Source organism: Lacerta agilis, chromosome 1, assembly GCF_009819535.1.
Source record: "Lacerta agilis isolate rLacAgi1 chromosome 1, rLacAgi1.pri, whole genome shotgun sequence".
Lineage (NCBI taxonomy): Eukaryota > Metazoa > Chordata > Lepidosauria > Squamata > Lacertidae > Lacerta > Lacerta agilis.
Window position 1 is genome coordinate 126,237,750 of NC_046312.1, and position 9,177 is coordinate 126,246,926.

The window sequence follows — 9,177 nt, forward strand, 5'->3', positions numbered from 1 at the left end:
GGTAGCCGTGTTGGTCTGCCAGTCAAAACAAAACAAAAGGTAGGTACAGTAGCTGTGTTGGTCTGTATTAGCCAAAACAAAATAAAAAATATAAAAAATCCTTCCAGTAGCACCTTAGAGACCAACTAAGTTTGTTCTTGGTATGAGCTTTCGATATCTGCATGCACACTTCTTCAGAAAGCTCATACCAAGAACAAACTTAGTTGGTCTCTAAGGTGCTACTGGAAGGTCCAATAATAATACTAAGATATAATGTCCCATAACAAATTTGTAAATAATTTAATTTTAAGCACCCCCAGAATTGAAGAAATGCATGGAACTATACAGCCAGTCATACTAGTGAACTGAAACGTGTTCAAAACGCTTGCCGATGGGACCTTTAAAATGCCAACACTGATTAAAGAAACAAAAGGCAATCAAAGGAAATTATATTGGCAATGCAATGCCCGCTTTCTCATCCACGGTTCTGAATGACTCAAAATGCAAAATACAGCAGTGCCATTTGCTTGTGTAAAAGAGCTAGATCTGACGTTTCAGTAAGGTACGGCTTGCAACCACATACAAAGAACTTAAGTTTCAACGGAGGCTCTTTAGTGTTATTTCCTGGGCATTTCACACACATACAAACCATCCTTATTATCCCAAGGTCTTTATCACTACACAGGTTTCAGGACCCTCAGGTGCAAAGGTGAGGGATCAGTGAAGAAGGCAATTCTGCTGCAGCCTGGAAATACCACATAGAAGTACGAAAGGTAAAGTACAGTAATCAAAAGTATCACCTCCGTCATCCTTTCTTTCACTCTGCTGCAACCGCATACATGAGTTCTCCTTAAGGGAAGACCTTACCTCTGTGGGTGTCATCTACAGAAGGCCTGCAACTGTGATAATTGAATAAGTGAAATAATTGGGAGTTTTCACTACTTTTACAGTGAAAACACCCAGCTTCCTCGCAACTGTTCTCCCCTCACAGCAACAAAACCCCAAGGGCACTCAATTAATAATAGAGATTCTGAATAATTGAAAACAGGCAGTGTCTTTGAGCTGTATCTCCAAAGGCCATTACGCACAGGTCCGCCCTCTCTCCCTGTCTTTCTGGAAAGTGAGACTTGAGCATCTCCAAGCAGCTGAGAAACATGATGCTGCTATAGACACTGAGAAGCAAGAGAGGAGCCATTATCGGTAACATAGGAAGAAAAACATGCAAGGGCAGCGAGCTACCGTCCTTGTGTCAAATTCACAAATTCCCCCTAAAGCAGTAAAGAATTTCTTAAAAGCCGGAGAGATTATTTTAAGGACATAAAATGTACTTTTACAACTCTCAAGATGAGTGGCCTCAAAAGTTTCAATGTAATGAATCAAGCTCTGGAACCAAATAAAAAAACTTCCTTCCAGTAGCACCTTAGAGACCAACTAAGTTTGTTCTTGGTATGAGCTTTCGTGTGCATGCACACTTCTTCAGATACATCAGGAATCACAAGACAGAGAAACCAGTAGGAGAACACTTCAATCCCCTAGGACAAGATCTCAAAGTAGCTGTCTTATTACAAAAGAATTTCAGAAATAGACTGGAAAGAGAGGTTGCTGAATTGCAACTTATTACCAAACTTAAAACCATGGAGAGACCTGGTCTGAATAGAGACATTGGATTCTTATCTCATTATACAGGATAAAGCTATTTTTGGCCATCTCACCCCTTGCTTTTTCCTGTAAGACCAATTGCAGCCATTAACAGTCGTCAACAGGTTTTCCACACCTATCAGACAATCACCCATTCCCACCACCCTTCTGAGTCATACCCCTCCCCACCCTCTCACTATATATAAGGGTCTGGTGACTTCTGTTTCAGTGTATCTGAAGAAGTGTGCATGCACACGAAAGCTCATACCAAGAACAAACTTAGTTGGTCTCTAAGGTGCTACCGGAAGGAATTTTTTAAATTTTGTTTCGACTACGGCAGACCAACATGGCTACCTACCTGTAACAAGCTCTGGAACAATTAGGTTTCCTCATGAAGGAACTTACAAAAATTGGTGCTTTTGGAATCCGATCCACCATAATCACAGTTTTAGGCATTTCACGTATTAATTTTTTGATATTAAATATAGGTACAAGCTACCCCAAGCTGGCTTTAGCTATTTCTGTGTATGCTTTTGGAAGACCAAGCCAAAAGACCAATACAAAAGATTTATTACAGTAATTAATTATGTTGCTCTTGTAGCAGCACAAAATCCTGATTTGGTGCAGTCCCATCTTCTAATTCCCTCTAATGATGAAGTGGTTGAGTATTGACAGGACTGAAGCCAAGACAGGGTTACTGAAAAACATTAAGATGCTTGGAGAAACCTTGAGGTATGCAGAAGCCCAAATCATAGTTGTTTTCAGTGCTTGCCAGTGTGGTGTAGTGGTTAAGAGCGGTAGACTCATAATCTGGTGAACCGGGTTCGCGTCCCCGCTCCTCCACATGCAGCTGCTGGGTGGCCTTGGGCTAGTCACACTTCTATGAAGTCTCTCAGCCTCACTCACCTCACAGAGTGTTTGTTGTGGGGGAGGAAGGGAAAGGAGAATGTTAGCCGCTTTGAGACTCCTTCGGGTAGTGAGAAAGCGGGATATCAAATCCAAACTCTTCTTCTTCTTCTCACAACCCCCCTGTGCTTTAGTTTATGTGGAACCAATACAGCCAAGTTCATTGTTTTGGCCCCTTCCTGGAAGCCCACCCCACCCCACTCAAATGACCCCCCAAGAAAGCTCCACCCCACAAAGACTTACCTGGCGATCTGCACTTTCTTTTGCTTATAACATATCCAAAACACTTCCTTATTTCAAAAACGGCAGCGTACCTTGGGTTGTTCCAATGGAAATAAATCTCAAAGCCTTATTAAGATTTCATCTTTATTAGAACGCACTAAAATGTCACAAAGCGGCGAGCAAGTTTTGTTCAGTTCTCCAGAACTACATCTTCTTGAGAATGGTTGTTGAGAAAAACACAACAAGGGGGTGAGGGAGGAAAGCTGGCTGTGAAGGGAAAGCCCCAGAATCAGCAGTCTTTAAAGCTGGAATGTAGAGGGTGCTAGGAAGCCTTGAGTCGATTAGACGGTTGAGAGTGCAAAACAGATTTCAAAGGGTTCATCTTGCTCCTCCATCAAGTGTAGTAAGAAGGGAGAAGAGTGTATCATCCAAACTTCACTATGGATTTGAACATCATCATCTACAAATTTTAATATAAGTGTTTTGAATTCCTAATGCATTTTTTTCAGCCCACAAAATGATCTTCAAGATCATATCGCTGCATTTAACTGGAGCTAAACAGGTTTGATCCAAATATTCCAACAAAAAATGTGCCATGTTTGTTTAGTATGCACACGGAAGACAAACACGCTTAAGTTTTTACACAGTTACTTAATTCATTACATTCGGAAAGAAGAATTAACATCTTCCTGTTGTTGAGCAACGGAAGCTACTGCATCCAGGGATTTTCTCAGAGGCAGCTGAGTTAAGCAGCAGTGAATTCTGAACTTAATTCTCGATGGCTCAAGTTGGCATCTGCTTAAGACAAATCAGGAGCTGCAGAATAAAAATAAATAAATAGAAGGAAGCAATTTAGTTTCTTTCTGCTTTTGCTTTTCCAAATAGGGCAGTCATGGAGACTGCCTAATTAAGTGGTTATCCAATATGTTTATGGTTTTACATGGATCGCTGTATTTGCTGTAGGATGAAATCTTTTTTTTAAAAGACCTTATAGTCCCTGTGATAGAGAAATGGAAAACCCCTAAATGGCAGATGAAGCTAATGGACTTTATGGAACTCGCCGAACTGACCGCGAGAATCCGAGACCAGAGGGAGGAGAAGGTGTCGCAGGATTGGAAGAAATTCAAGGATTATTTAGTTAAATGTGCAAAATTGAATATTTGAGCAGAATTAGCTAGTAGAATCGGCTTCAGTTTGTTTATGTTAGATAAAATAGTGTAGAAGAAGTCTAGATGTGAATGTTATAAATGTTTAAGAGTATCTAAAGATATTGAGTTTAAGTGAGAAATTATATTTGTTTAACCAATTTAAAGTTTATTGAGAGATATGGTAAAGGTATATGGAAAACGATACAAAGCCACCCAAATTATATATTAATTTTGAATGCAGTGGGGGGAACGGGGGAAGTCTTAATGTATGCAAAGAAGATAGAAAAAAGAAGATGATTGAGATAGGTGTATGTTTAGGTATGTATATGTGTCTTTTCTTATGTTTATTGTTATTGTCATTGTTATTGTTATTGTTTTTTGTTTATTGTTTATTGTGTAATTTTTGTATTGTTCCTTTGTTTATATATGCAAAATAATAAAATCTTTATAAAAAAAAAAAGGAAAACCCCTGGTCACATTTCTCAAAGGACACCAATGTATCAGTGCTCGGGGCACTCATGTAGCCATAGACAAAATGATGCTTATGTAACAATATGCTGCGATTACTGTACTGTATGCAGTGAGTGAAGTGTGCAAAGGAGACTTTTATCTCCAAATACAGAGGTGACACGCGCCTGGGAGCCGCAGCTCACCACAGCTTCCCACCACACGTTCTCAAGTATCTGGAGAGGCGAGTCTTCTTTGCACACCTTGTGTGCTCACCAGAGCAAATTGGTGTGCTTATGGCAAACTTGGCTGTTAGAGAAAGTTGGGAAGGGGCTCAAGCGGGCTCCAAACTCAGAAAAGAGAGGTCTCTATTGTTAAAAATGAAGGGATGGCTCTGGTATCGAGGGATGAAGGAAGCCGAGGCAGGGGCTCAAACTGTGAGAGTCGAAAGAGCTCATTACAGTGGACCCTCTGGATATGAACTTAATTCGTTCTGGGGGTCCGTATGAATCCCGAAAAGTCCGCAACAGTGCAATAGAGCGCTTCTGCGCATGGCGAAACCCGGAAGTATACACTTCCGGGTTTGCTGCGTTCGCAACCCGAAAGTTACGTTACCCAAGGTAACGTAAACCGAGGATCCACTGTATAAGATAAGGTTACCAGTCTTTTTTTAATGAATCCGGGGACACTTCTCAACTTCAGTTGAAGGGGATGGATTTTGTCAGGGGACTGATTTGTAAATCCGCGGTCTGTCCCCGGGAAACGGGGACGTCTGGTAACCTTATTATAAGAGGCTGGAGCTGCAAGAGACAAGAGAAGAGGCCAGTGTGTATTATTCTAGGCGCCACGTGAAGATGGAAGTTCTAGGGCTGAGACTCAGCTGGAAACAACAGAAGTCCTCTCTAGGAGAAGGGCTTGACTTTGGCCAGAAAACTGCATGGTTTGTCATTTGCCTGGAAAAGTACAGGCCACCAGAATCAATTTACACTGATGATATGCAGTAATGGTTGCTTACTGAGTGGGTGAGGGGAAAAGTGCAGGGAGCTGAGTGTGGGGCAGAGCTGATCTGACGCTCCTGCCACCATGTGCTAACCCTTAAAATAGAAGCTAAATGTGGCTATGATGACTACAAATAATGGCAAACTATGATACCTTTTGGTAAATCATTATGTGAAGTGAGAAACACTTTTACAGAAGGATTACTTTGCATTTTACAAAACTGCATCTGTATCATTTCAGAAAACGATAGAAAGTTCTAGGCATCCTCTCTTCCTTACCTATTTTCTTTTAATTTTTATGTTTAAAAATGCTTGATACTTTATGTTCTGTATACTGTTTTTTTCCTTGTTCTTTCGAGTTTTAATAAAAAAAAAACTCTAGGGGGGAAAAGAAAGTCCTGTGCATACTGTTACACAATCTTATTGCACCTGTTTTCTTTGCCTATACCTGGAATGTCTAAGGAGTCAATTAATTTATGTTATGACTGAAGCAAACACTTTACTGTTAAAAGCAGTTCTGCTATTGTTAATAGAAGCCAGAAAGTAAAGCAGATTTGAGAAGATGCCATGCATCAACAAATACCACAACAGTTTTAAAAATGAAGCCTACCACCAACAAATAGAATGATTTTTACATTACTTTTTTGAGAGAAGAGTCCCAACTGGAAGAAATACCTGGTTTCACAATTCAAATATAAGGTTTATAAATAGTTGGAGCTTACCCCTGTATGCTTGCTAAAACGATACTGCTGTTTTATCATCTGAAGGATTAATTTTTTAAATTTATTTTTAAGCAACTTGGGCCTACCATCTACAGGATCTTCTGCATTTTCGCCTGTGAGTTCTTCAATGTTTTCTTCTTCAGGATTCTTTGCCTCACTAGAACCTTCAGCCTCTGATGCAGAAAGAATTGTTAATTTTACATTTCATACATTTCAAACATTCTTCTTTTTTATAATCTGTTAGCATATTCTGACCTTCTTTTCACAAGAAGCTAGGAACACAGAAAGGGGCTTTTATACTGAGCCAGACAATTTGTCCATCCAGTTCAGCATCTTCTGCACTGATGGGCTCCAAAGTCTCTCCCAGACCTACTGGTAACTAAAGATGTGAGGGACTGAACCTGCAGCCTTCTTTGTGCAAAAGAGATGTCCCACCAGTGAACTATGGGCCTTACGTTCCCTTAAGAAAAGCATGGAGGATCGCCATTTGGGCTGTACCATCGATGCTCATCAGAATGCCTTTCCTGGATATGAGAATGGAAGACATTGAATAGTACTGACCTGCTAGACCTGGAAGGGTTTGACAATAGATACGGTTGGCATGCTTATCTAGGTCATGAGAAGGCCATTTAAAAGTTGCTCCTGATGCTGTCTTGCAAAACAGTCCAACCTGAATTCAAAAACTGGTGCTGCTAGGAAAAGATAGCAGCCAATGGCACAAAACAAACTTGCAGCCAACCATCTTTAATTGTGTATCTTAATTGTGGATGTTTAGATTCTAATGTTTGTGTAACTGGTTTTTATCTTTGTAACTGAAAGCCTGTTTTTACATTCAGTGGTATGTAAAATAAAATAAAATAATTTTAAAAAAATCTTTGGGAATAGCATTGCTGGTAATTAAGCAAGGATATGCAAGAGACTAAGGTTGCCAGCTTTTCAGCATCAAATTCCCTGATTAAAATTCTCTCTCTCTTCTTTAGTTTACACACACATGCTTGTCATTTGATAACTGCAAATCAAATAGTGACTTGAATGTGTGAAAGAGGAATCAGAGGTACAGTAGAAGCACCTTGAGGGGAGTGATTTTCAGACAAAAAAACAATTCGTGGGGAAGGGAAAGTTGCTTCTTTTCATCTGCTCATTTTCAGCCCTGGTTTGAAGTATGCCTAGACAGATTTGGGTTATTGTTGTTGTTGTTGTGAGATTTTTTTTAAAACTTTAGAGGAAAAGAAATTAGAGCTGGGCTAGAAGTATCCAGAAAATAGCTTTTCTTAGCCAGTTTTGGAAAACTTCCCCTACCCACCCAATCTTTCCCCAAACTATTGGGAGAATTGCAGTCCTCCCATGGGATAAATATGGCAAAATGGTCTCTCCAATTTTGCCACTTGTTAATTCTGGACGAAACTATGGATCCAGTTTTGAGCTTATTGAACATTATTACAGTGTCATTGAAGGTAGAGGCCTTTCTCTCTGAGCCCACTGCTTCCTTCATCAACGTATAAGGACAGAAGCATTGAACTCAACACTTGAGTCAAAATTTTAGTTTATGTGCTGCCGAAGCGAGCACAACACTGAGTCAAAATTTGAAAGGAGAGAATTGTCTGAGGGAAAAGCTTTGAAGAATTTCACCTCCCTCTCTTCTCCTGCCTTCAGGTTCACCACTGACAAATGGCGTAGTTTGGGAAGGCTATTTTAGCTCAGTCCTAAACATGCACGCACATACTTGCAGTTTAAGATTTACCTTCAACATTTTCGTCGGTGATTGCTTGGCCACTGGATGATGGTCCAAGTCCTGAAAGAAACCGGATTAAAGAACAGACCTGTGAGCTTTTGCAATGAGGGTAGCAGTGGCACAGAAACAGCCATCAGTGCTACCGTGTGTGCTATTTCCCCCTTATCTCTGTGAAGCAGGCAGGGCTGGAGCTCATCCCCTCTGAAGGAGAGAATTTTCTGAGGGAAAAGCGTTGAAGAATTTCAACCCCCCCTTTCCTAGAAAATTTGATGTCTCTTCGCCTGCCCTCCAGCTTCACCACTGACAAAGGGCATAGTTTGGGGAGGCTGTTTTAGCTCAGCCCTAAATACACGCACACAGTTTAAGATTTACCTTCAGCAGTAGTCTCGCCACCTTTTTCTGAGGCGACTCCTTGGCTACTGGGTGATGGTCCAAGTCCTAAAAGAAACCGGATTAAAGAACAGAACTGAGAGCTTTTTCAATGAGAAAAGCAGTGGCACAGCCTCTGCTGTGCTGCTACAGTGTGTGCTATTTCCCCCCTTTCCCCTATTTCCCTATTTTTCTCTGTGAAGCAGGCAGGGCTGGAGCTCATCTCCTCTGAAGTTTTCCCAGACCCATTACATTTTTCCTAGAGTCTATCTCAGGGGTCAGCAAACTTTTTCAGCAGGGGGCTGGTCCACTGTCCCTCAGACCTTGTGGGAGGCGGACGGTGGACTGTATTTTGGAAAAAAAAAGAAGAACGAAATCCTATGCCCCACAAATAACGCAGAGATGCATTTTAAATAAAAGCACTTATTCTACTCATGTAAAAACACCAGGCAGGCCCCACAAATAACGCAGAGATGCACTTTAAATAAAAGGACACATTCTACTCATGTAAAAACACGCTGATTCCCGGACCATCCGCGGGCCGGATTGAGAAGGCAATTGGGCCGGATTCAGCCCCCGGGCCTTGGTTTGCCTACCCATGGTCTATCTCAGGGGTAGGCAACCATTTTGAGCCCTAGACCTTGTGGTGGGCCGGACTATTTTTTTGGGGGGGGGGAGGAATTAACGAATTCCTATGCCAGAGCTTCGGCTACTGTGCCGCGGAGGCAGGAGGAAGCTCTGGTGGGGGGCTGGAGCGCTCGCCCTGTGGCTGGAACTTCGGCTCCTGTGTTGGGCTGGTAGCTGCAGTGGCAGCAGAGGCAGGAATGGAGGCGGAGGCACAGGCCACAGCGGCACGGGAGGAAGCGGCAAGCAGCAGGCTCCAGCATGGGCTGCTGAAAATGGCGCTGAGTCAGCTCAGCCCAGCCTCCTTCCTCCTCTCGGCCACACGCAGCCGCCCACCCATTGGCCGGGGCCTCAATCCTTTGCGGGCGATTGGCCTATGGCTGTACCAGCAG